The sequence below is a fragment of the Canis lupus genome, chromosome 5 (genome assembly GCF_011100685.1).
Source record: "Canis lupus familiaris isolate Mischka breed German Shepherd chromosome 5, alternate assembly UU_Cfam_GSD_1.0, whole genome shotgun sequence".
Classification (NCBI taxonomy): domain Eukaryota; kingdom Metazoa; phylum Chordata; class Mammalia; order Carnivora; family Canidae; genus Canis; species Canis lupus.
Window position 1 is genome coordinate 7,910,056 of NC_049226.1, and position 27,600 is coordinate 7,937,655.

At 43.9% G+C, this 27,600-nt stretch overlaps 1 protein-coding gene and 1 long non-coding RNA gene across 6 annotated transcripts in view; one reads left to right on the plus strand and one right to left on the minus strand.

The window, feature by feature from the left end:
• The window catches only part of KIRREL3 (kirre like nephrin family adhesion molecule 3), a 539,901-nt gene that overhangs the window by 293,642 nt on the left and 218,659 nt on the right, over positions 1–27,600 (plus strand). The gene's annotated exons all lie outside the window — the stretch shown is intronic.
• On the minus strand, positions 194–27,215 carry LOC111095791. 2 transcript variants are annotated; one of them, XR_005359075.1, is made up of 3 exons: positions 27,078–27,215; positions 25,236–25,356; positions 194–743 (listed from the first exon to the last, which is right to left on the minus strand). It is a non-coding gene; the product is annotated as an uncharacterized LOC111095791 (long non-coding RNA). The 2 variants fall into 2 exon arrangements; XR_005359076.1 differs by lacking the exon at positions 194–743 and adding an exon at positions 10,943–11,879.

Genomic DNA, 27,600 nt, shown 5'->3' on the forward strand with positions numbered 1-27,600 from the left:
TTTCTTTTCTTTTTTTTTTCTTTTTTTTTTTTTTTTTTTTTTTTTTTTTTTTTTTTCTTTTTTTTTTCAAATGAAGTTTTATTATAGCTACATATTTTCTTTTAAAAAATAATATTTTGGTCTGGATTGATTTTAACTTTATATAAAGGGTAACGTGCAATATTTATTATCTTGGGGCTTGCTTTTTTTTTACTCAAATTCTATTACCAAGACTAATCCATATTGTTGCACGTAGCAATTGCTCATTCGTTCTGACTGAGGTTTATTATTGTATTATATTACCCACACCACAATACATTTATCCATTCTCCTGTCAGAATACATTTGTATGGTTTCTAGGGTTTTGCAGTTTATGAATAGTGCTGTTGTGCACATTTTCATCCATATCTTCTGATGGACATGTGCATAAGCTGCTCTTGCATATTTTTTCTAAGAGCAAGATCACTGGGTTGTAAGGTATTTGAATGTTCAACTTCACAAGATGATGCCAAACTGTTCCCAAAGTGACTGCACAATTTCACACTCCCACCAGCAATGTGCAAAAGGTTCTGTAGATCCACACTCTACCAACACTTGATATTGTCGAACTTCTTAATTTCTGACAGTCAAATGGGTGAGGATGGTATCTCATTTGCCCTTGATATGCATTTCCCTGATCATTAATGAGGCTGAACACCCCTTCATATGTTTATTGGCCATATGTGTTTCTTTAATCAAGTTGAGAACTTCTGTTCATCAAGACACTGCGAAGAAAGTGAAAAACAAGTTACAAAGCGAGGCGAGTTATTTGCCACACACATAGCTGACAAAGATTTAGTGTGAAGAATATAGACAAAAAGAGGACAACTCACTCAAAAGAAAATGGGCAAAAGAAATGACAGGCATTCACAGAAAATCCTCCTGGTTATTACTGTTAACTATAAAGATGTGTTTGGATCCATACCAGCAGCTAGTTATAGCGTGGAGTTTTCTCACATCAATGGAAACTTTCCTTAGTGTAGACACAACTTTCTAAGGCCTTGTCTTTAGCTAGTTCAGAGATGAGTCAGAAAAACCTGCTACTTTCTCCCTTGCCAGCTAGAGAATTCATCTGAGTCCAGAAGAAGTGTTCACAGGTACAAAAGCTCAAAGCCAAGATACTCTCACACATGGTTGCCTAGGGACACTCATGCCTTTGAAAAACCTATAAATTAAGGTCTGAAATTATCGTCCTTCCCAAAGAGAACTACTTAACACTTTCCCCATCGGCAACCTTCCAGAGTATCCCCAGGGAAGGTAGGGAATCTTTACCTCACTCTTCATGCACCAAGGAAAGAGAGACCATTTCTCTTGCTCTAAAACTGCTCTCAGACTAATGACAAAAAAAAGATAATAATAATGATCATCAAAAAATAATAATCATCATCATCATCACCATCCTCTCTATAGAACTAATTTCTGGGACATGTGGGTGGCTCAGTGGTTGAGCATCTGGCTTCAGCTCAGGTGGTGATCCCGAGATCCTGGGATCGAGTTCCACACTGGGCTTCCTGCAGGAACCCTGCTTCTCTCTCTCTGAGTCTCTCATGAATAAATAAATAATTTTTTTAAAAAAAAAGAACTAATTTCTTTCTAACATGCCATGGAGCCAAAGAAATGGTTAAATATTTAGGCTTTGAAGGACTTTCCCTGCCTGGATGTGTGTTTCTGGCGAAGAGTAAGGAGAAGGACCATCAGAGGTCAGCAAATAAATGAATTAAAGGCAACAAGCACTAGCTGCCAATAATCTTCAACATAGGCTGCAATGCCACGGAAGCCACGGGGCTCCACTCTGGGGTGCAGCCATGGCTTCCTTACCAGGCGTCCCCCCATGCCTCGGGAGGGACTTGGAGAAGTAGGGTCCAAGGTGCTCCAGGACAGCATGGAGGGACAGAGGTAAAGAGAGTGAAATGAGAGTCTGCTCTCCTGCCCCTGCTTCCATGTCACTAGCCAGCTTCCTAACACCTTGCTTGCCATTTGCGGTTAATAGCAAGTGTCTTCCCATATTTATTCACTTACCTGTCAGGGGTACCTATTCCCCGTGCAGCCGTGTGAAATCTGAATCGCAGATTATGCCTTCGGTGCTAACCTGTCAGTCCCAGGATATCCTCCGCTGAGACCCAGGCAGCCACAGGAAAGTGACAGGCAGACAGCTAGCTAGTTGCACTGACTGGAAGCAGAGCTGTAACTAAAAGCTGGACCCTTGCGATGGAAGCTACCAGAAGAACTGGCTAACAAGACATCCTTTCCAATCTCCCAGCTGGGTCGGGATGGGATAATTAGACATGTCTACCCTGGGGAGTGTCAAGGTAAGACGGAGCTGGGTGACAAGACAGGCAGCTAGAGAGTCTGAAGGCTTCTCCTTCAGAACAGAGGAGACATCCTCTTTGGAGCTTGGAGGAGCTGGCGTGGCCCAGCTCAGGCTCTCCAGCGCCCACACACTGCGGGGGCGGGGGGGGGGGGGTTGTTAAAGCACATGTCACCCGTGCGGGGCCCCTGGATTCCTGTGTGCAACGTGCAAGGCTGGCTGATGTGGGTCATCCTCCAGGTGACCCATTCCCCCCACATCTAGACCAAGCAAAACCTGCACCACATGTTCATCTCAGAGGCCGCCGGCAGAACAGTCTGGCTCATTTGAAAATCATCTTAACTATTCCAGGATGCTTTCCAGCCGCTAAAACAGCGAGTCACGGGTTGTTGACATTTCCAGCAAGATCCCCGATCAGTTTATTCACCTGGTGAAGCTAGGGCGCTTCATCCCCAATACATCATTACAACTCATTCTCTCTCTCTCACACACACACACACGCACGCACGCACACACCACTTCTACATAGCTTCTTTATAGCCAGCCAAACAAACACAAGACTGTAAACAGAAAAAAAAAAAAAAAAATTCCCCTGTCCAAACTTTTTTTTTTTTTTTTTTTTTTGGCTTTTATTTCCTTCTTAATCATCTTCCCACTCTTGTTTGGGGCCTAGAGAGTTCTGGGTAGTTAGCATTCGATGTTCTTAAGCAGAAATTTCTTGTGACAGCCACCATGTCATCTTGTGGTCTTTTGGCACTGGCGGAGACAAGAACAGAGCTTATAAAATACACACATTTCCTTCCTTATAGGAAACTGGGACAGCAAGAGAGCTTCATAAAATACACACCGTCCTCCTTACCGAAAACTGGCACTGTATTGAAAGCAAGTAACAACACTTCCTTCCTGTATTGTTTAATTATGAGCTGACGCAGCCAAGATAAAGGCCCAGCCAATCTAGGCCTCAAAATGCCAATCATCCTCTGAAGAAAGCTGAGGTTTACTCTCTCCTTTTATTATATTTGTTATGATTTTAGTTTGTTCAGCTGTAAATGCAATATTGACATTTAGAACCCCCAGAAAAAAAAAAAAAAGCAAAAGAAAGAAAGAAAAAGGCAACCAAAACATTGCTAGCTTCAAATATTTGAGCAGTTTCCAACCGGAGGCCATGGGTTTTTCTCACTGGGTTTTTAATTTTATTTCCCTTACCGCCTCCTTCCCCAACATTTCCACGGAGGCATATCTTCCAGTCAACAATGTATTTGCAATCAATATCTCTTCTGTACAGCATGCATGCAATCATGTTCTAAATGGAAAATGAAGGTTATTGAGTGCACTCGTTGAGATCATCTGACTGTGGCCAGAGCTTCGTGAGGAGCTAGTCAGACAGTGGAAACCGGACAGCAGGGAGAAGAATGGTCTCCCCGTTACTAATTTACGGTGCTGGCAATCCTGCTGAGCTCTCCAGCTACATCCATCTTTAAAGCCCAAATTATTTTAGGTTTCTTGGTATTGACATACTAGCAGAGGCAGGAGTTGTTCTCAAAAAACTAATGCATCTCCTTCCCCTTGACATTTTCATAAATATAATTATTTATCTCCCAAATCTAACTAGTGCCCAGGTTACCTTTTATAGGCATTGAGCCCTTTACTTTATTTTATTAGATTTTTTTTTTCTTTTTGGGTAAGTAGGAGGGATTCTCCTTTGCCATCGGTGGCATCTGTGGCTCAAGACTAGGTCTCCTTAAAGTCCTGCTCACCCAGTGATTACCCTGCTTCTCCCTCTGCCCCCATTATCCATGGACTTTTTCACTAGACTATGAGCCTCCTGGGAATAGAGAGGCCTTGTGGAATTCTTCTTCATATCTTCTTCATATCTCCAAAACAATGCCTCACATGTAGGAACAATGTGAATTTGTTGAATTAAGAAATGAAAAAAATGCAGAAAAGTGAACATGTAAGAGATGGTAGCAGGAGAATGTTCTGATAAATTGTAAAATCTGCTTGGAGCTAATAGACAAGTTTGTACCCTCCACCCACTCACCACCACCACCACCCCCAGTACCTCCACCACCATATTGTCTCCAGAACTGGCAATTCCAAAGGGTTGGAGGAATTCCTAGAGGCCTTGGTCTGTATTCTTGTGGTTTTCCCACACAAAAACTTTCACTGGGTGGGATCACCTTGTTTCTAAGGTGTAATAGTTCAAAAATTAAAATATTTTAAAAATAGCTCTGGGCCAGGTGAATTGGGGGCTGTTATGTTTGGGAGGCAGTGAGCCTTCTTTCCTCTCTCTGCCAGTCTGAATGGGATTTTTTATTATTATTAAATATGGCACCTAAATCAGGGAAACTGTCAATTAGCTTTGGCAAGAAAGCTAGGAGAGAGAATAATGGCTAGCTCATTGCCTAGCACGAAGCAAGGCCCAGCAAATGTTTGAGGTAATGCCATATAAATTAATCAGCTCCCTTTCTGTGGCATGCTCCTTGCACGTACCCATTCATGAACTTGAGCCCTCTTGGGCATGTCCTGAAGTCTGACATGCTCTCACTACATCTGCAGCTTCGTCCTTTGCCACTTGTGCCCTTGACTCCAATAGCCAGACACACTCGTGACTTACAACTCCAGGAATGCTAAGCCCTATTGGGCCTTCATGCTTTTGAATGCAGTGCTTCCTTTTGTCGATGTGACCATTCTGCTATTATCATCTCCATGATAGCTCGTACTTATCTCTCAAAATTTAGCTTAGGGTCACAAGCCCAGGAAACTGTCCCTCACCCACGCTCCTCTTTCTTCAATGACCCACCACCCCACTGTTGTCATAGCAACCAGCACGGTTTCCCACAAACTCTCAGCACACAGGACTCCCTTTGTCTGTACGCCTTCCATTCTGTTGGTTGGCAAGGTTCATGAGAGTAAGCTGATGTCTTGTCTCTGTAGCCCTGCTCCAAGCACAATGCCTAGAATGGTCCATAAGTGATTACTAATAAACAAATACATGGATGAATTAATGAAAGAATGCTAGACCCTGAAAGAAGTTCCGAGATGACCTTGGAGAAGCTACACAGTACGCAGAAAGCTGCCTCTAGGCATGAACATGAGTCAGAAAACAAGAGCAGATAGATGGGTTGTGAGGGAGAAGCTCAAAGTGAGGAGGAATGCAGAGGGAAAGGAGAAGTTCATGGAATCGGGGGTGCCTGAGGTGGGCTTTACTCCAACTGCTGGGATAGTGCCCACAGAGCCAGAGCAGAGAACCTTTCCCTGAGGTCTAGAAGGCTTGAGAATGAGCTATCACATAGAAGGGAGGTAGAGATGGAGTGGCACCAAATGACTGAGGCTTTCCTGTGGGAACTGGATTTAGCACTCATCGGGTACAAGCTGCTCTGTGAAGAGCCAGCATGAAGGAAGAGGCTCCAGTAGCCTCTGACTCCAGTGAGCTCGTCATCCCATCCTGAGGGGTGTAGAGTGGCTCTGGAAACTGAATGATGTGTGGGCAATGGCTCTGAACAGCCACGATGCTTCTAACAGTGGGGAAACATTCACCGTCATAAGCAAGAGATCAAAATGAGATGGAAATAACATGTCACAGCATTTTAATTCAGCCTTTGTATTTTGGAATGTTTTAATTAAGGTTTATCTGTTACCATTATGACTGTAATCCTGAGAAGCGCCAAGCCTGCCCTGGCAAGGAGAAGGGAGGAGGAAGACACGTCATCATTAAAATAATTATTAATCTAATCTCATTAAGTACAGATTATTAATTATTGTTGCTATTATTATGCAGCAGGGGCAGACCCCTTCGTGAACCTGTCTCATCTGTTTGTGCGGAGGTAGAGGTAGAGTGCAGCAGTGCCTGGGAGAGCCTTTCTTTGGCAAGGCAACTGCTACCCCATGTCCTTCCCATGGAGTTCCTCCCCCCAGATCTCCTTTGAGAAGTTCTGCACAAAATCCACACCGTGCTGGGCCTGAGAGAGGAGTTCTGTGTTTGGTTGTGTACCCACCACCCTGCTCTTCACTCCCCAGTGTGGAGCTGGACGCTCATTCTGCTCTCAGGGTCCCCTGCAGCCTCCTTACTGCACCAGGCTTGCTTCCAGGTCTTGCTCCCGCAGTGGGCTGGGAGCTCCTTGAAGAGATTTACTGTGCCCTTCCTCTTGGCATCTCTGCCAACATCTCTTACCATCTCAATATCTGCAGGGAAACTGTCTAATACTGCTTCAACATTAGAAGAAAGGAGGAGGAGGAAAGGAGAAGAAGAAATGGGGTGGGAGGATGGTTGTAAGATTAAAGGCAAAGAAACCTGCCCTGCTGAAGACCATTGGTGACCTGGACCAGCAGCCTCTCCATCTTCCCAAGGGTCTGTCCGCCCTGGGCCCAGTACCCACACCACGCACATACCCACGTGCTCCTGTACACACACACATAACCTGCTGTATCTTTCCATTCTTCATAGGTGTAAGTGACTAATGAATATCAAAGCAAAGTGATTAGGTGGCCTTTACAAGCTTCAGTTCCTACCAAGATAACTATAAGTCAATCTGGCATCATAAATGCCTGCTTGGGAAATGTAAACAAAAGAGGAGACCAACCCAAAGAAATGAATTTAATTCTAATTTTAGTATATTTGCTGCCGAAGCGAGCACATGAATTTAATTCTAAAATGTGTACTTTGAACTGGATCGTCTTGTGAGCCAAGTGAGACTTGCCTGGATTAAAGAGTTCTAGACCCAATTCCAATGTGTGGCAAGGAGGGGGTCTCCCACACCACCAACGATCTGTCCTATGCTCCAACTCAATTCTGACACTATCTACCTGGAGACAGCTTCAGATTCCGCAGGTTAAGGACTGGGTCCCATGAGACTGCCCCACTTCAGATGCCAATCACAAGTAGCAGGTCCCCAGGTTACCCACAACTCTCTCTCATGTGGTTATAAATCAGAGGTCCCCACGAACCCCTCCTTGCGTTCTATTAATTTGCTAGAATGGCTCACCAAACTCAGGGAAATGCTTTCTTAGGTTTACCTGTTTATTAATGGACATGATAAAGGGTATAGATGAAAGCTGGATGAGTGGAGCAAAGTCTAGGAGGGTCCCAAGCACAGAAGGTTCTGTGCCTATGGAGTTGGGGTGCATCACCTGCTGGGGTGGATGGAAAGATCAAGCTTCAGCCTTCCCAGGGACTAGCCATGGGCTTGACCATGGCTTGACCTTCCCAGGGACTAGCCCCCATCCAGGAGCCCACCCAGAGCCTCCTCATTAGAACAGAAGACACTCTTATCACTTAACGAAATTATGAGGGTTTTAAGAGCTCTGGGGAGTTGCTGTGCCAGGAACTGAGGGCATAGACCAATATGTTTTCTATTTCTATTATCTCACAGGAATATTCATCAAAATAATGAAAGGACACAACTAGTCAGATGAAGTCATACAATAATGGATACAATTTACACTGATGGTTTCTCCAATGTTCCTCAGAGCCCTGAGGTTTCATGGAAGTGCCTTAGAACCACAGCAGTGGGGGAGGGAGGCTGGCGGGGGAGGCTGGCTTAACCAGTCTTGCTTTCACTGTTTTATGTAACAGTTCTTTGTTTAGACCTAGTTTGTGAAGAGAGTTCTCAAAGCAGCCACTCTGAAGCCCCTAATCTAGTCCCTTTCCACCTTTTGAAGAAGGGAATTAGGTCCTCAGGCTCAGGGGCCCCATAGCTGGGCAGTGGCAGAGGTGGGCATAGTGGCCACATCAGTGGGCCCTGCAGCCCCTCCCTCCCCTCCAGCCTGCATGTGTGTCCTGTTCCCGGGCTCTCAGCAGCTCTCCCAAGAAGGCGGCCCACTGACCAGGCGTGAGGTTCAACTCAGCCCTGGGCTGTCAACAACCGAGCTGTTCCACAGGACCTGCCCTCAGAAGGGAGACCCAGAGGCCCAAAGACCCAGACCCACACCCCCAGGCCTCAGCCCTCCGCAGCTCCTGCAAGGGGCCAGGCAGCAATCACCTCCTGCTCCCAACAGACTGATGATTGACCCACTTGTCCGGGGCCTGGCCTGTGTTTCAAGAATACATCTTGTTTCTACTCTGTAAGCAAGTTTACCTCCTGAGAGAAAGGAGGCTGCCCGTCGCGCTGAATGGAGCCTAATTGGCTACTTTCACTGCTTGCAGACAGAATGGAAAAGGGGCTGATATCAGCATACTTATTTTCAGCTCCTGTGCTTCAGACCCACATTCCTGAGGTCTCTGTGGTCCTTGTGCTCTGCAGCTGAGACCCTAGCTAATCACTAACGTTCGAACACTGACTGCGTGTCAGGCAAGGTGCAAAGAGCATTACGTGTTGTCTTCCCGAGCCTCTTTAAGATGGGAACCACTGGTCTTACCATTTTTCAGAGAACGGACAGAGGCTTGAGAGGTCCAGTGACCTACCCAAAGTCAGAGATCCTGTAAGTAAAAAGCACTGGATTCTCCAAACCCATAGCTCCAAGTGAGACTCAGAAGTGTTTCCCCTTGTGGATCACAGCTATCTGGAGGAGACTCTCATGATGTCACATAGTCTGTTCCACTTATTTACAAACCATCACACTCTTCAAACATTCCCATGCTTCAGAATCCCATTTCCACCTCCCGGATCCAGTTTATGCCCTTGGAAGTAGCTCCTAAGAACTCTTGTCACACCATCTGTCCCAGTGTTGAGGTCAGGAAGTTTGCATCATAGTACCCATACAATATAGACCGAAGGGCTTGACATAGATTCTTATCTCTAAAAATATCTCATAGAAAAGTATCTGAAATTATATCATGAGTTCATCTTTTTTTATAATCTTAAACATTAATCCTTCCTGCAGTATTTTCTTGAAATACCAATACCACTAAAGGGTAACATAGTAGCTTCATAGCATCTTAGACTGAATCATTGACCGGATTTCCTATCCCCTCTGAGAAGGCTGACCAAGGAGCTCACTACTCAAAGATGATTGCTCATCTGTGGAAAAGGGGCCTCATGCCCATTTCTTTTCATCTTGGTGGCAGCCCTAGGAGGGAATATTATGATCCCATTTTACAGATGAAGACAGTGTAATTCAGAGAGGATGCAGTACCCTCTCATTGTCACCCATTCTGGGCTAGAAAGAAGAGAGAGTGACTGTGGGGCTGGTTAGGAGAGAAGATGTTCAAGGAAGGCTTCAGGAATAGACTACAAGATTTTGAGTCCTAAGGACCCACAGGCCTAATGCACATAATTCGGCACCCACTCCATACCTACTCTTCTTTCATACAGGTCCTACAGATTACTTTTCCTATGGTTATAGGAGGGAGGAATATTTTACTGCTTTGCATCAAATAATAGATAACACATAGCTTTAAATCCAGAAATGACTGTGAAGATTTAGTCCCATCTCGACATCTGATCTCCTGATTCCCAAACTAATATTTTCTTTCTTCCTACCAGGTTGTATGACGTTTGAAATCTAATGTATAAGAAAAAAACCTTCTGAAAAACCTTTCTGTTGCATGATTTCATTTTTTTAAGGTACATTTGATTTGCTTGCAACGTATTTCTTGTCTCTCAGGACCCAGGATTCTGAAAGGCAGATTCCTCAGGAATACTGATCCAATATTATTAGCTTTGCAGGGCCCTGAAACAGAAGAGAATGTAAGTGGGATTAACACTAAAAGAAACCCAATAAACAAATGTCGATTGAGCACCTACTGTGTGTGAGGCACCAAGAGAATTCTGGTGACAATAATTTGCAAAGCTCAAGCTTTGACCTCCAAGTTATATGGCTGATCAGGAGTGTGTGTATGTGTGTGCACGTGCACATACATTTCTGTGGGCACACACATAAGCAAGTTATTGCCCCCCTCAGTTCTCCACTTTTCCCATGGTGAACTGAAATGAAGAAATCCCCATAAACTGCCTCCCTCATGAGCTACCTTGAAAATAAGTCCTATTTACTAATATTTCATCAGCCCACCTACCTCAAGCCCTACGTTCCCCTGATGACTATAGAATAACATGAATAAAACTCAGAATGAGTTCCTTCTGCTAGGCATCAATCATAACTTTCCTGGGCAGATAAGAAAGGCCAAGGCTACTCTTGAAGGTGTTAGGAAATGTCTGCAAATTCTGAATGCAAAACCCCACGATTTTTGGGCCTGGACCCTAGAGAGTCAGTCTGGAGAAAGAGGAAGCCGTATCCAAGCTGGGGACAAGGGGGTACCTTTGGCAGGCTCCTGACATCATTTCTCACATTTTACCACCTAGGAGGGAGCTACAAGTCCCTTTAGTCATTGCTGCAGGGAAACGTTTTGACATGAACTCTCATACATCATGACGGAGGTTAGTTACCAAAATGCACACATTTGCCTTAGCCGATTTCATTTACTACCCTTTAAATTATTTCTCAGCCTTGCAAATCTTGCTGTGACAGACAGAGCGAGGGGGGAACCACTAAGTGTTCATTTTTCATATAATATATTCCAATCCTGTTAGGTCGTGCTGCTGAAGGTAATATTTCTGGCATTCATTTAATGAAATTGACATTGATGAATGGTTAATTATACAAATTACATTCTTATTAAATCCCCTAGAATCAGTGCCTTAAAATTTCCTAGCTATGGGCTTCTTATGGTTGATACCCTTTTTTTTTTTTTTTTTTTTTGCTCTGAGTATCTCCTCTGTTGGCTGCTATAAGACTCATTCTGCATATTTTTCCCTCCTCTAAGAAACTTTGAAAAGCATTAAAAATCCCCTAGTTAAGGCAATTACTGCAGATAAGTTAATCTGCACGGGATGTTTAAACCCCAGATCTTGCATATGTTTATTTGGATTTGTTTCCCCTCTCTAGACACTTTCTGCCCTAGAGGTGGTAGGAGGGAGGGGAAAACTTTACCTACTGCTGAATAATGGTCTGATGGCTGGGAGGGGGAGACAATTAGCTGTGTGGCCAACACCCTTCCATTGGCTGCTGGCTCTGTATATATAGATCTACTAGAAGAGCTGATGCATAGTAGGCTAACAGGAAAGGATCGATAAGTGGGCCCTAGCAGGCTAAGTATCATTGGTTGACACATGTTACCAAGAGAGCAGCCTGTGTTTTGCCTTTTCGTTGGGGAATAGAAGGATGAATCTTATTCATTAAGAGAACATTTTTTTTCTATCACCCTGAGTGGTCACAAAGGCAGCAGATTTTCACTGAGCATCTGCTACACAGCCGGCATTGGAGTCGTAGGCACCTCAGGGAATTGGGAACAGTCTCAAGGAATTCATGCATTTTTCAGGGAAATTCTTGTCAAAGAACAATTGCAAACTTGGATTGTTTCCTCCAAAGTAAGAGAGGCAATGGAATTGTGTCTGGGAGAACCAGACCCAGTTTGCAAAGCCATCTCAATCTTCCTCAGTGCTCATGCCATGGAAGGAGCTGCTTCTTGCTCTGTACTCGCAACCCGCTAGGTGGGCTCTGATGGGCTCCACAGGCTCCCTGGGCATCTCGAGGGCTGCTCTGGGCGTTTTTCTCCTTGCATCTGTGTTACTCTCCTACTGTCTCATTGGCTGGGGCAGGATATGTTCATTTCAGCCTGTAAATAAATGTGGCTTGCTTAGACTCTTTGTGGTAGGTTGGGACAGGTCACATCACCCGTTAGCCTGAAGTACACCTCATTTCAGTAGGTCAGGTGGACCAATTCTTTGATTTATGCTCAGTGCTATTACATCAGCCAGACTCTAAGCAATGCTCATTTCCATGCACACTGGTGCACTCAGGCGAACGATCTGTGAGGTTACACAGTACAGTTGACTATTAAACAACGATGGAGGGGTTAGGCACGCCAACCCCCCACCCCCGCAGTTGAAAATCTGTGTATTACTTTTGACTCCCCTAAAACTTAACTACTAGTAGCCTACTATCAGTCAGAAGCCTTACTGATAACCCAGTCAATTAACATGTATTTTGTATGGAATATGTATTATACACTGTATTCTTAGAGTAGAGTAATCTAGAAAAGGAAGATGTTATTAAGAAAATCATAAAAGAAAATACATTTATATTGCTGTACTGAAATAATCCATGTATAGGGAGAGATGCCTGGGTGGCTCAGTGGTCAAGTATCTGCCTTTGGCTCAGGTTATGATCCCAGAGTCTGGGGAATTGAGTCCCACTTCAGGATCCCTGGGAGGAGTCTGCTTCTCCCTCTGCCTGTGTCTCTGCCAATCTCTGTGTGTCTCTCACAAATAAATATTTTTTTAATCTTTAAAAAAAAAAAGAACAAACAATAAGAACAATCCATGTATAAGTGGACCCACGCAGTTCAAACCTGTGACGTTCAAGAGTCAACTGTCCAACAGTTAATAGCGCTAACTCGGGTATAAATCCAGCCTCTGCTATCTCCTGGCTGTGTGACCTTATTGCACATAAAGCCAAGTGTGCTCATTTACAAAATGGAGGTAATAATAACACCTGCTTTGAAGGGATGTTGTAAAGCTTCAAAATGAACATAAAGCACTTAGCAAAGACATCCACGTGGGTCTCAATAAGAGTCATTTATATTATTTAGGAATGTTTTTCAACTAAAAGGAACATAATGCCCTTCGGACTATGGCTTAAACCATAGGGACATATATTGTTTGCTTAACAAAAAGTCCAGAGGTAGATGGTCTCACAGTTGATCTACCAGCTGAGTAATGTAATCCAGAGCCCAGTCTCCTTCTATTTCATATTGTACCATCCATGGCCTGTCACTTCCTCTATTTTTTTCTAAAGACATTATATTTTTTTAATAAACCTTATTTTTAGAGCAGTTTTAGAATCACAAAAGGAAATTAAAGTGGAAGATACAGAGATTTCTCATATAACCCCCAAACTCCAAACATGCACTGCCTCTTCCATTAGCAACATCCACATGCTACCTTTTCATCCTCATACTTACAAGGTGGCTGCCAAAATTTCCAAGCATCACATCCACATTCAGTTCAGGAAGAAGGAGGAAGAAGCACCAGCAAACTCTCAGAGCAAGCCTTTCCATTTTTTAAGAAAGCAAAATATCTTTGCTAAAAATCCCTTAGCAGATTTCTCCTATCTCATTGCTCAGAACTTGGTAGGGAAAGACTCCTAACACGGGGAAACGAACTAGGGGTGGTGGAAGGGGAGAGGGCGGAGGGTGGGGGTGAATGGGTGATGGGCACTGAGGGGGGCACTTGACGGGATGAGCAATGGGTGTTATTCTGTATGTTGGTAAATTGAACACCAATAAAAAATTAATTTATTAAGAAAAAAGAACTTGGTAGGGAAGAGGAAGTTGGGAGTGGCTTTTGAGTAGCTCTATCATTCGTATCATCTAATTCAGCTGTCACACCTTGTCTCAGTAGGTGAGGTTAGGCCCAGACATCTTTCTGCTGATTCAAGGGTACATGGCCACCTCCTTAGATATGCACTCTCCGAGCAGGTTTTGCCACTCTCCTGCCAGGAGCACAGGGATGGGTAAGACCAGGGGAAGGGCACCAGGCTCCTTTTCTTTTACTTCCTTAGAAGTTCATTTACTTGAGTTCATTTACTTCCTTAGAAGCAGTTCTCATATAAGCTTCAAGGGATCTGACTCCACCACTCTGACCCAGGAAGAAAAGTCCTTCTCTACTTATTCTCTTAGCCTCAGAACCCATGTCCATCCGTGCTGGCGTCAGCCTGTGCAATCACACATTACTAGTTTTAATTGTCTAGCAAGGGGGAAGATGGGAGATATTAATCAGGTGCTGTAAGCTCAGAGAGTGAATGTAATAAATAGACTATTAAGTTAACCAAGTTTTCGGCTTCACTAGTGAAAGCTGCCATCTATCTTGTGTGGTTTTCTGCATGCTTCATTACCACATATAACCATACTGAAAAAATATGCCTTATCCCTTATAATGAGATGATAAGTTCCCTGCGGTGGGTGTAGCAGAGCTCTGATTCTGAAGCTCCACGAAGCTGGAGCGTGCAGATGGGGTGTCTAGCTGTGTCCCAGGGCCTGGCAACCGAGGCCGAAGAAAGGCAAGGGCTTGGTGGTGACAACAGCCTGAGTCATCTGGTCCGGAATATTCCCAGGGCACCAGGGTTCCTACCACTCCCTCCCTGTCAGGGAGAAGCAGTAAAAGAGGGGAGTTCACTCCAACCCCTGGGTAACCATCCAATTGTTGTTAGAATCCTCCTGCTGCTCTGATCCAGCAGCTTCCATGGGACCAGGCAGGGGAGAGCCCACTTGTGCAGGCTGCTGTGGGGTGCTTGTCTTCTGTCTCCCACTCTGTCCTCCTACAGCACTTCAGCAGATTGGCTGAGTGCCAATCTGACACTACTGCTCACTGTCTGGGGGCCTTTGGCCAAGCAGTTAATCTCGTTAACCTCGGTTCTCTCCTCTGTAAAATGGAGTTGATAAGTCTACCTTCCAGAGAGGTGGAAAGAACTAAGTGAGATCATAGAAAAGCTCTCAGCACTGTGCTTAATATCTATAACCTTCCTCCAGAGTGAAGATTAAGTTATCAGATGGGATGGTGAAATCTGTAAAAATTATAGTAAACCACATATTGTTTGGTTCCGTTCATATAAATGTCCAGAATGAGGAAGGCTACAGAATCAGAAAGTAGAATAGCGGCTGCCTGGGCTGTGGACACAGGGGTGGAGGCTAAGTCTAAAAGGATAGGAAAGGGGTTCCAGGGTGGCTCAGTTGGTGAAGCATCTGACTCTTGATCTTGGCTCAAGTCATGATCTGAGGCTCCTGGGATCAAGCTCCACAGTGGGCTCTATGCTCAGCGTGGAGTCTGCTTGAGATTTTCCGTCTCCCTCTGCCTCTCCCCCCACTCATGCTCTCTCTAAAACAAATAAATAAAATCTTTTTAATTAATTAATTAAAATAATAGAAAGATAATAGCTAAACAGAGTGGCATTTTTCAGGGAGATGGTGAAAATGTTCTAAAATTGACAGTGGTGGTGATTCTACAAATCTGTGAATACACAAAACCTGCAGAGTTGTACATTTTAAATGGATGAATTGTATGGTATGAGGACTATATCTCAATGCAGCTATTTTAAAAAATAATAAAGCCAGGGATGCCCAGGTGGCTCAGCGGTTAAGTGTCTGCCTTTGGCTCAGGTCATGATCCCAGGGTCCAGGGATCAAGTCCCACATTGGGATTCCCGCAGGGAGCTTGCTCCTCCCTCTGCCTGTGTCTCTACCTCTGTGTGTGCGTGTCTCATGAATAAATAAATAAGATCTTTTATATATATATATATATAAAACAAAGCCATCAGCTCTTACTAGAGAGCCATCTCAAACCCAGTGTGCCCCAAACCATACTCATCATGGTCTCCCTTTCTCCTACTTCCTTATCCTATGCATTCCTCACCCCATGTGTTAACCTCATGGTGCATTCAGTTTCTCAGACTAAAAGCACAGAGTCATCGCCAGCACCTCCGTCTCCTGTCTCTTGGTCAACAAGTGTGTTCTCTTCAGCCTGCTAACTCTCTTCCTCTTCTCTGCTTGGATTACTGCTGTGGCCTCCAGGCTGCAAAGCTCTCCTCACTAATCCATTACCCATACAGCTGCTGGAGGGATCATTTCCCCCACTTCAAATGGCTTCCCGTTGCCTACAGAATAAAGTTCAAACTCCTATGCATGGCTTACTAAACCTTTCATGAACTGACCCCGTGTGCTCATCTCTTTTTACTTCCTGCCTCCACCATGACCAGCTCCCAGTCAGCCAGCAAGCAGGCTCTTTGTTCCTGGGAGTGACAAAGGCAGACAGTAGGCATCGGGATGCCCCCCACCACATGCTGGTGAGTGACCTCTTTGTCCCCACCACCCCCAACAAGAGAAAAATTGTCAAGTACCGCTGCCTGCAGGCTTCAATCTTATGATAGCAAAACGTGTCTCCCCCCACAAACCCTACTCCATCCTTCGCCCCCATGTGAAAGCAGACGTAAGCCAATGCTAAATGTTTTTCACTGAAGCCTCAGTCCAAAATTGTGGGCTTTTAAAATATAGAATTGAGCCATAATTAGTGATATGCCAAGTGTATAATCACAGAGCAAAGCAAGGAAGGCCCAGCCCATTAGGTCAAACATGCTGAGTGCTGTGGACTAGCAGAAATCCATTTCTAAAGACATGAACAGTAGCTGGAAACATAAAAGGTCAGATCATTGGCTCAGTTGGACTTGATTATATGAGACTAGTGTGTAGATAAAGGCCCCAAAACTGGGATGGTGTGTTTAAGAGATAAATGAAATCAGCAGGAGAGGGGTGGTGCTGGTGTCATTCCCTCAGAGGATCTAAGGGGCCAGCTGGAGTGGGCAGACAGCAAGCCTGGAGGTGAGGGCCGTCCATAAACACTGAACTTGGAAATGACCCAATAAAGCCTCTTGACCCAAGGTAGACCCCTATGTGTGTTTTGTGGTTAACATACCATGTGCAGCACTTAAAACCATTCCCTACTTTTTTTTTTTTTTTTTTCAGATAGAAATAAAACTCACTCTGGCATCTCCACAAGCCACCCAATGGTATAAACAAGAATAACATGATTTCATGGCTGTGGAACTAGAGGGAAGGTTCAGAAAAAGCAAATCAGTTTCTTAGAATCTATGGACTGGGGGCAGCCTGGGTGGCTTAGCGGTTTGGCCCCGCCTTCAGCCCAGGGCGCGATCCTGGAGACCCGGGATCGAGTCCCACGTCGGGCTCCCTGCATGGGGCCTGCTTCTCCCTCTGCCTGTGTCTCTGCCTCTCTCTCTCTCTCTCTCTCATAAATAAATAAAATCTTTAAAAAAAAAAAAAGAATCTATGGACTGTGACGGTCGCTTAAACAGAAGTTCAAATTCTTCGCCCCCAAGCAAAGCCCCTGCCATCCTTCCCCGCTAGCCTCTTGGAATGCCCTTGCTGCAAAATTTGAAAGAAAAATAAAAAGAATATTTCCCTTTTGTGGGACCCCAAAAGTACAAGGGCTTGGGTAATGTCAGTATTTGGGGATGGTTTCTTGTCTGGGATGAGGAAAGAAGATAGATTCTAAGCCATAGCGTCCGGGTTCTGAGAGCAAAGGGGCAGACTGTTGGGAGCTCTACCTCACTGAATACACTGAGCACCCGCCCTCCTCTTTACTGTTGACAATCTGAACCTGTCCTTGGTGCCACTGCATTGTCCAGACACCTCATTATGGAATCAGGACTTTCTAGCACAGGGCCTGGCACGTAGTAGATGCTCAGTGAGTACTTGTAAAGGCTGTGAAATCCTGGGCAGAGACTACTTAGTCTGCCTGTGAAATCCCCCACCTCCACCCAAGATATAAACTGGGGATAAATCTCACATGAAGATAGAGTCTTTCAATTCCCAAAATATTGCTCAGAAATGGGAGACCTGGATGGCTCAGTCAACTAAGCATCTGCCTTCAGCTCAGGTCATGATCCTGGGGTCCTAGGATGGAGCCCCACATCAGGCTCCTCTGCTCAACGAGAACCTGCTTCTCCCTCTCCTGCTGCCTGCTGCTCGCCCTGCTTGTGCCTTCTCTCTTTTTATGTCAAACAAGTAAAATGAAATCTTTAAAAAAATATATTGCTCAGAAAATAGTTGCCCCCTTTTTTTTTCTGTAACATTCCACCAGAGCCAGACCATTTCCAGGGCAGACCCGGCAAGCACTGAAGATTGGGGCTTACACGTCCTGCCATGCACACCTCTCCATCAGTGGGTGAGGACATGGAGATCCAGAAAGAGCTAAGGGGTTCACCCAAGAACACACAATTAATGGCAGAATCATGACCAAAAGTTAGCTGCATTCTCAGAGAAGCCTTCAAATAGATGAGCCCTACTGGTATAAACTAAGCTCGGTATCCCTCAACCCTTCCCGTTGTTGACTAGTGAAAAAAATTAAATAGGGAAGGAGAAAAATCTGTCCTGGTGTTTAGAGCTTCTTTAAATGCTTCTATGAGCAGAGCAAGGTTTGATAAATTTCCCAGCAGAGGAAAAGCCTACAGACCCCAACCTAGAATTGTTCCTGGGTTAGGAGACTATTCCAAAAAGTCCTCGCTGTTCTGCTCCAGGAATCTCATATAAGGCACATGTGTGATGAGTGAGGCCCTGGGCTCCTCTTCGTTTTTCCTTCTCCAGTCCCTGTGCCAGCCCCGACTGTGGCAACGAGTGAAAACACAGATGAATTTTGGAAACATATTAAGAAGCAATTATGAATTCTTTGCCTTTAGATGCCTCCCTTTTCCCCTTGGGTCCCAAGAATTAACATAAATTCCTTGGTCAGGAGAAGCTATCAAAATACTATCCATCTGGATCTAATTTCCAGAGCTGCCGGGCTACAGAGTGACCAGAGTTAAAGGTCTATTCATAAATTTCCCTCCCGGTGCTGCCTGCCTGAGCCCAAACTCTGCCCGCAATCCGCCTGTCCGGACCAGATAACAGATGGGACTGGCTCAGATTCTGCACACGCAGCACAGCTCTCTCGCTGACCAACTTCTCTCTCTGCCCTTCTGAGCCAAATATGGCCTTGTTTCCTTGAACTTCATTTGTCTGGGTCATCTCCTTCCCTGCACATCTTTGCAGGTGTGCCCGTCCAGGTTAGCTGAACACAACCGAATACCCATTGTCCAGATCTTCTCCTTGGCTGTTCGAGCCCTCGGCTGCATTTCTCCTTCCCAGCTCCAGCTCTACACAGGGGGACCTTTTTTCTTTAATGCTGTTCCCAGAGAGTGACAAGACCCAGAAGAGGAGGATACCCAATCCTCTTTATTATATATTCTATGTTCTATAACTTGATGAAGGGAAGATTACTAAAAATCGACTAAAAATTTTTTTTCAGACTTAAGAAAAGGTTAACACAAGACAATTCAAACATAAGACAGGGAGTGAGTTAGTTGCTTAGCCCATTAGTCAAGCGGTTTATTAATTTGGTCAGGTGACAAGTAAGGGAGGAACTCATTGCTATAAATATAAGAAAAGAAATACTGTACCAGTTATCTAACTAAACAGCAAATTCCCTAGGTATTCTTGGGGATGTTTTTATTATCTTTGTGTCCTCCTAGCTTTGTGCCTGGAACCAAGGATAAAGATATATATATATTTATTTATTTATTTATTTATTTATTTATATTTATATATTTATAAATATTTATATATTTGTTATTATACCACACCGCCATTACAGTATCATACAGAATAGTTCCACTGCCTTGAAAAACAAATTCCCTGTCATTCATCTATTCAACTCTCTTCCCTACCCAAGCCCTTCGTACCACTTATCTATTTCCTTTCTCTATAGATTGGCCTTCTCCAGGGCCATATAAATGAAATCCTATTGTTTATAGATTTTTCAGACTGGCTTTTTCCACTTAGCAGTATGTATCTAAGACTCTTCCATATTGTGGCCTGGTAGCTCATTGTCTTGTATCACCAAATGGTATTCCATTAGATTGATTTACCCAAGTTTGTTCATCTATTCATTTATTGGAGGACATCTTGGTTGGTTCCAGTTTTTGATGGTTATGAATAAAGTTGCTATAGGCATTCACGTGTTTTTGTGTGCAGAGAAGTTTTCAAATCCGTTGGGTAAAGACCTAGAAGTGAAATTACTTGATCCTATGGTAAAAGTATATTTAGCTTTGTAAGAAACTTCTGGACCATCTTCCAAAGTGGCTGCGCCATTTTGCATGTCCACCAGCGAATGAGAGTTCCTGTTGCTCTACGTCTTTGCATGGTGTGGTCAGCTTTTTCAATTGTAACCATTCCAATGAGTGTGTAGAGTATCTCATTGTATTTTTAATTTGCATTTCCATAATGGCAGATGATACTGAGTATCTTTTCATATGCTTACTTGCCATCTGTATGTATTCTTTACTGAAGTCTGTTCAGATCTTTTGCCCATCTTTTTAATTGGGCTGTTTGTTTTCTTACCAATAAGCTTTAAGAGGTTTTTATATATTTTGGGTACACGTTCTTTATCCGATATGTGATTTCCCAATATGTTCTCCCAATCAGTGATATGTCTTTTCAATCTTTTTTTTTTTTTTAAAGATTTTTTTTATTTATTCATGAGAGGCAGAGAGAGAGAGAGAGAGAGGCAGAGACACAGGCAGAGGGAGAAGCAGGCTCCATGTACCGGGAGCCCGACGTGGGATTCAATCCCGGGTCTCCAGGATCGCGCCCTGGGCCAAAGGCAGGCGCCAAACCGTTGCGCCACCCAGGGATCCCTCTTTTCAATCTCTTAAGGATATCTTTAGCAAAGCAAAAATTTTTAACTTTAATAAAATCTAAATTACCCTTTTTGTTTGTTTGCTTAATAGATCTTGCTTTGGTGTTGTGTCTAAAAACTCATCACGAAACCCAAAGTCACATGGATTTCCCGCTATATTTTCTACTAAAAGCTTTACAGTTTCATATTTTACATTAGGTGTCTGTCCCATTTTGAGTTCATTTTTATGTAGGATGTAAGACCTGTGTCTAGGTTCTTTTTTTGTATAAAGATGGCCAGTTGTTCGAGCACTATTTGTTGACAAGACTGTCCTTTCTTTGTTGAATTGTCGTTATGCCTTTGTGAAAAAATCAGTTGAATATAATTGTGTGGGTCTATTTTGTCTATTCTTTCCACCCATCTATTTGTCTATTCTTTTACCAACACTATGCTGTCTTGATTACCTCAGCTTTATAGTAAGTCTAGAAAGAGAGTAATGTGAGTCTTCTAGCTTTGTTCGTCTTTCTTAGTGTTGTGGTGGCTGTTCTCAGTCCTTTGCCTTTTGATATACATTTTATGTTCAGTTCGCCTCTATCTACAAAATAGCTTACTGGGATTTTTATTAGAATGGTTTTGAATTTATAGATTAAGTTGGGAAGAATTGACATCTTAATAATACTGAATCTTCCAATCCACAAACATGGAATGCCTCTTTATTATTTAGATCTTCTTTTATTTCTTTCATCAGTTTTGTAGTTTTCCACATAAAGATCTTGTACCTATTTTGTTAGGTTTATCCCTAAACCTGTCTGTTTTTCTTTTTCTTTATTTTTTTTCCTTCTTTCTTTCTCTCTCATTCTTTGCTATTATGAGTTGCTGTTGTTTTCATTTCAAATTTGTAGAGTTTGTTGCCAGTATATAGTTAAGCGGCACTTTTTTTGTTTTCATTAAAGGTATAAATTTTATTTCCTGCCATTCAACTGTGGATTACATGCCATAAGAGTTAAACTGTAGTTTTCAGGAGTGAGCCAAAGTAGGCAGCATGCCATGATTCTGACTTCCCATTGAAAGCAATTAACTTTCGTATTTTCACCTTGTAGTCTGCAACTTGCTATGCTTCCTTATTAACTCCAGGATATTTTTTATAAATTCCTTGGGGTTTTAAACAAAGACAATTGTGTCCTCTGTAAATAAAGGCAATGTATCTCTTCCTTCTCAACTGTATACTTTTTTCTTTTACTTGTCTTATTGCACTAGCAAGGACTTTCAATGCAAAGTTGAATAGAAGTGGTGAATAGATAGAAGCATTCAGTCTTTCACTATCAAGTGTGATATGAGCTCCAGGTTTTTCTTATTTTCCTTTTGTTAAAATTATGATAGTCTCTTTTATCCCTAGGTTTTTATAGCTTTTATTGTGAATGGACATTGAATTTGGTCAAATACCATTTTGTTTTTAAAAGATCACTGTACCTGCTGTGCAAGACATGAAATTTCAGGGAGCAAGAAAAGGAACAGAAAGATCAGTTAGGAAAACCAGCACAAGGGCCCACACAAGAGTTGGTGGTTTGAAGTGGGATGTTGGCAGCAGAGAGAAGTGAACAGATTCTAGATGCATCCTGGATCAAGAGCCAATAGGACTTGCTGACATGTTGAATGTGGTGGGAGAAGGAAAGGGAGGAATCAAGACACACTTTTAAATATGAGACTTGAGCAGTTGAATGAATGGTACTGAAATATACCAACACGCCAAAGACTGGGGTGGAGGGTGGAGGTGAGAAGTCACTTTGGACATGTTACAGTTTTCAATACCTATTAAAGCTCTCCAAAAAGATTCAAAATGGCAGTTAAGTATACAAATTTGGAACTCAGAGGACAGGTGCATGCTGGATTTATAATTTTAAAAACCATTTATATATTAATGGTGTATAAAACCTGGGGATTTCATGCTGTTACCTTGGGAAGAAAAAAATTAAGTGGAGAAGAACGGAAAGCCCACAGCTGAGCCCTGGAGTCCTCCAAAGTTGACTTGCTGGCTGTGTAGTCTGAGTCACAGGAGGGGTTGAATGAGTCAACCACGGAGCTTGCAAGTATTCAGTGTATGCTGCTGAGACCTATAGTCATATGCTAGAAAAGATGGATTAATTCCAAACCAGGAGTTAAAAATCTCACCATCCACAGTTAAGAGAGGAGTCCTTAGATACACATAGCTAATACAAGAATTAACTAAAGATATGGAAAGATGAGAGAATATGGTAGTGGGTTAAAACCAGATGGGAGTCAGGGGCGCCTGGGTGGCTCAGTGGTTGAGCGTCTGCCTTCAGCTCAGGTCGTGATCCTGGGATCCTGGGATAGAGTCCCACATCAGGCTCCCTGCAGGGAGCCTGCTTCTCCCTATGCTTTTATCTCTGCCTCTCTCTCTCTCTCTCTCTGTCTCTCATGAATAAATAAATAAAATCTTTAAAATAAATAAATAAGATGGGGTTCAAGAGGGGAAGGTTTCAGAGGAGGTGGCCCAAGATCTAAAAGCTAAAGTAGAGGCAAGGCCCTGAGGAGGGGAAAGACCACATAAGTGTCTGAAATCACCTGGGGGAGAGCTTGCCTCAGGGTCAGGACACTAGATCTAGAAGCTCCTTTTACTTTCATCTGTATAATAGGTCTATCAACTTCCCCTAGTCATCAAAAAAGGAAAATTCTGCCAAAACAAACAAGAGAAAGATCCACGTGGCCATGTAGGAGAAGTAAAAGAACAAAGAGCCTACAAGTTGGGGTGATGAAAAATTCTCTACGTGGCTCGGTACCAGAAATCTTTTTGCCAGGAGGAGAGATGGAAAATCCTAACATGTGAATAAAACCTCAAGATATCCCTGGCAACTGCCCCACCCTCACCCCCACTTCATCCTAGGTGCTCTGGCTTTTGGTGTACATAACCTCAACCATGGGCAAGAAGGGAAGGGAAAACCTTTCTTTAACTCTACAATAACCTGATGTGCACAGGAATAGATTTTTAGCAGCACTCTCAGGGCTAGGGGGTTTAAAATGGAGCAGAAAGTTATTAAAAACCCAGGTGAGTCACCTGGGGGAATTAAATTTAAAAAAATGAATGGCCTGCCAAAGGCTCTTTATAGATTTGAGACTGCAAATGGCACATTGCTGGCTGATTCTTAGCCATAATGAAAACCCAAGAAGGGATCCTTCTGTCCTCCTGGGGAGTTGGGAGGAAACTAATGAGGAAGAGTAGGAGGAAAGGCTTCCACGCTACCAGTTGACAAGGCTCTTCTCCCCCTGGGGAAGCTCCCCAAGCGTGGGCAGCCGGTCAGACTATGGGGGAGGAAAAAGCAGTCTGGGCAGAGGAAAGCTCAACCCCTTTCCTTGGCTGTGGTGCTGAGGTTGCTCAGAGACAAGATTCCTGACATCCGTGATCCCTAAAGAGTGCGACCAAACAGTCCTGGAGAGCAGAAGCTACACGGTTTCTGTCCAAGATGCAGGGGTTCTAGGATGTTAACAGCTTTGTCCCGAGATCAGGAAACACCAACATCCCCAGATCAGACAGATCCAGGACTTCAGTGCGACATGTGGAGGGTTACTGCATCTGCTTCCAGTGAGGAGGCTTCCCTAAATATCCTCAACTTGATTTGTTCTCTGAGAAAATCACACACACACACACACACACACACACACACACACACACACTCATGCACACACACACTTGTCAGAAATGTTAGTTGTGAATATCTTCAATGAGGCCCCCAGGAGGGGGTCTCGGGATTTGGGTAGAATGACTAGCCATCCAGCTGAGCCAGCTTGAGCTGACATTCTGTTTGGGAGCAGGAGCATGGACCAAATTGTTTGCTGAGTCTGTCCTAGCAAAGAAGTCATTATAGCCATGACCCTCAAGGGAAAGCAGGTTCTGAAGAGGCCGCCCTCCTCTATTCTCACCTAAACTTCCCGCCACCTTGCTTCCGGAGTTGAAAATTCATCCTTAAAAACCTGCTGCTTTCCAGGCAATTCCCTTCTGCAAAACTCCGTTAAACACATAAGCTACAACTGTGTGCAAACAACCCAGTTCTCTCCACAGCCACATTATTACTTTTCCAGCAGCCACTTCTAAGGCAGGCAGTTTTGATCTGAAATGTTTGTCAAGCAACTTAATATCCAGCCTTGTGCATACAGTACTTCTGAAAGATATTTGCAACTGGAAATTGTTTGTCTAGAATTCAAGGGAATAGAAATGGACTTTTGCTGTGATTGAATTCATTAGAAGTACATTCTCTGATTTTTTTTTTTAATTTCCTATAACTCTCGACTTTCAAAAGTTATTTCCTTGAGCTGCTCCATCCTGGAGTGGCTGGAACTTTTTTTTTCTCATTGTTTTTTTTAACCAAAGTGATATCTTTCTGTGAAATAAATTGAGCAAAAAGATACAGAGCTATTGACAAATGAAAGTGCTTTGTTCAACAAGCTTCTTACTGACTGCAGTAGCGTTTCCTAGGATTGATGTCGGGGATCTGAATCTTGTAGGACTGGGGGGACCCTGGCCCTGAGGCTGTTGATCAGGACTTCTCCCTCCCCAGGAATCTTTCAGCAGATATTTTTGTGTTCCAGACCCAGAACTCACAGTCACCCCAGCACTGCCCATTGATCAACACATAAGCTCAGTGACTAGCTCAAGAACATGTTCTTATTTTTTTTAATCCTTCTGATGAAAGACTTCACAGTCAATACAAATAAAAATGGGAAAAGCAAAAACTCACCAGAGAGAAGAGAGCCACATTCAGCCCTAAGTGTTCATATCTCGCAGCAAGCAAATAAGCCAAGTTGGTAAAGAGACTGGATAACCAGGCAGCACAAATCACTGATATTGTCTTCCTTGTGCTATGAAAGTGAGAAAAATGTGTCTTCATTGTTTCTAAATGAAAGAAATGGGTTATTGTTCAATAAGCTTTGCTGTAACTTTCTTCTCATTAGATTTGTCCCATCTTGGTAAACCCTTGGAAGGCTCAGCAGCCCCCAGAGCTCTCACGGCCGCCAGCTCACTATTTCTCAGTAGCTAGTTAGGCGGCGGGTGGATTGCACACACACTTCCTTCCCTCGTCTCCTTCATCCCTGGAGCTCTTCCTTGCTCACTTTCAGCCCCTGCAAGAAGAGGAGCTGGTGCCCGGACAGGAAGTGAGACCCAAGACTGTTAGCGGTAGGAGGAGGAGGAAGATGGCAAGCCAAGCTGAATGAGTTTGCCAGTGAGAATTGGATCCCAGGAACCTGTGCTCTTCCTGGTTAACCAGGTCCCACTGCACTTCACGTTTTCTCCTTATCTATGAAACAGACAATCCAAGAGACAGTTGGTTCTGAACCAAGCATGCAAATAGGAATCTCCTGAGCAACTCTTCCAAACCAGAAACATCCAGATCATACCCTCAGGGATTCTGATTCAGTAATAACAACAGTAGAGACAATAGGGGTTTACACTTACATAGCAGTAAGTAGAGGCTATTCTAAATTCATGCAAATTACCTCATGTAATCTTCAATAACAACCCTAGGTAGTAGGCTCTGTTATAATCCCATTTTGCAGATGAAGGAGTGGATGCATGTAGAATTTAAGGAATCTTCCCAGGGTCACACAGCCGGTTAGTGTTGGAGGTGGGCCTCCAACCCATGTATGTTCCCAAACTCTACTGCTAGGGCTTGATCACTAAACTATCTCCTGAAATACACATCCTGCCTAAGAACCACCATCCTAAAATGTATTTTAAATAGTCCCATAGTAGAATTTTTCCATCGAAGCTGGCAGCCCCACATGGCAGGACACACGAGTGGCACAAGTAGAATGCATCCACTGCGTTGTCCCACAAACGCCGATTGCAGACTGGATTGGCTTTGTTCAGATTTTCTTGTCAATGCACAGCAATTGCTTTGTCAGAAACAGCGATGAGGTTCACTGCAGATAGGGGCAGGGGAGTTTACAACAATTCAACAAAATTTAAGCAGCTATCAGTTGTTTTATAAGCCTTGCCAGTTAACATGGAGGATACAGGCTGCATAAAATATGGTCTCCGCTCATAGTGAAGGGAACAGAGACACATGCTCAGATCTTCATGATATTACAAATGATATGTTGAAGGTTATGGAAACCTAGAGTAAGATCTTAGCTGAATCTGCCTGCAGGGCAGGGGATGGCAGCTTTCCAGCTGGCCACTGAGGGATGAGCTCCAGCACCTGTGGGTGAAGCCGGGAAGGCATTCCTTCCTAAGAGGAGAGTATTCATGTCTAGGAAGCAGTTTCGTGTGGCTGCAGCTAAGGGTAGAAAGGGATGCAGTTCCACAAGGTATCACGGAACCGACCTTTCAGGGACCTGAAACAGGTTTCCAAGACAGCCCACAACTCAGAGAACAACAGCAGGCATCTCCAAGAGGTAAGTGGTATTGGGGCTGTAGAAAGGGCACAGCAGAACTTCCAGAGGAGAATAGCACTGATACAGAAATGACCCCAAGAGGATGAGGCCTGAGTTCCCTCATGCCTTCCAGCATCCCAGTCCCAGCAGAACACCTGCTGATTTCCCTCCCTGAGATGGCTGCAGCCCAGTGATATTTAGAGTACCTGGTCGGGACAGAGAAGGGGGTGTGAGGAGCAGCTCATCTCAGTGCTGAAAAGCCAAGTCCACCCCATGAGATGTCTCCGTTCTTCACACTCCTACAGGCCTCCTCTTTTACTCATTTCCTGCCCGGCACCTCAAACAAGGGCAGGCTCTGTGTGATCCTCTCTGGACCTCACCCACTGTGTGTCATGGGTGCTGGGGACAATGATAATAATGTTGGTGAGATTAGAACTAGCCCCAGCAAAAGTACACGACCTCTCCGTGATCCTCAGATTGGTAACGGGGGCAGGGGGGGGGAAGGTACATTACAGATATTCCCACTCAACTTGCTCTAAACAGCTCTAGTATTAATGGAAATTTTAATGAAAAACTAAGCCTTGATTAGGTTGCCATGCAGAATTCCCACATAAGCAGAGTCTGGTTAATTTCCCTTGTGCCAGGGGCATGGGCTCAAATGCACACGCACACACACACACAAATCTCTCAGCAAATTCCCTCCAATCTCCAGGCCAATGACCCTCATGT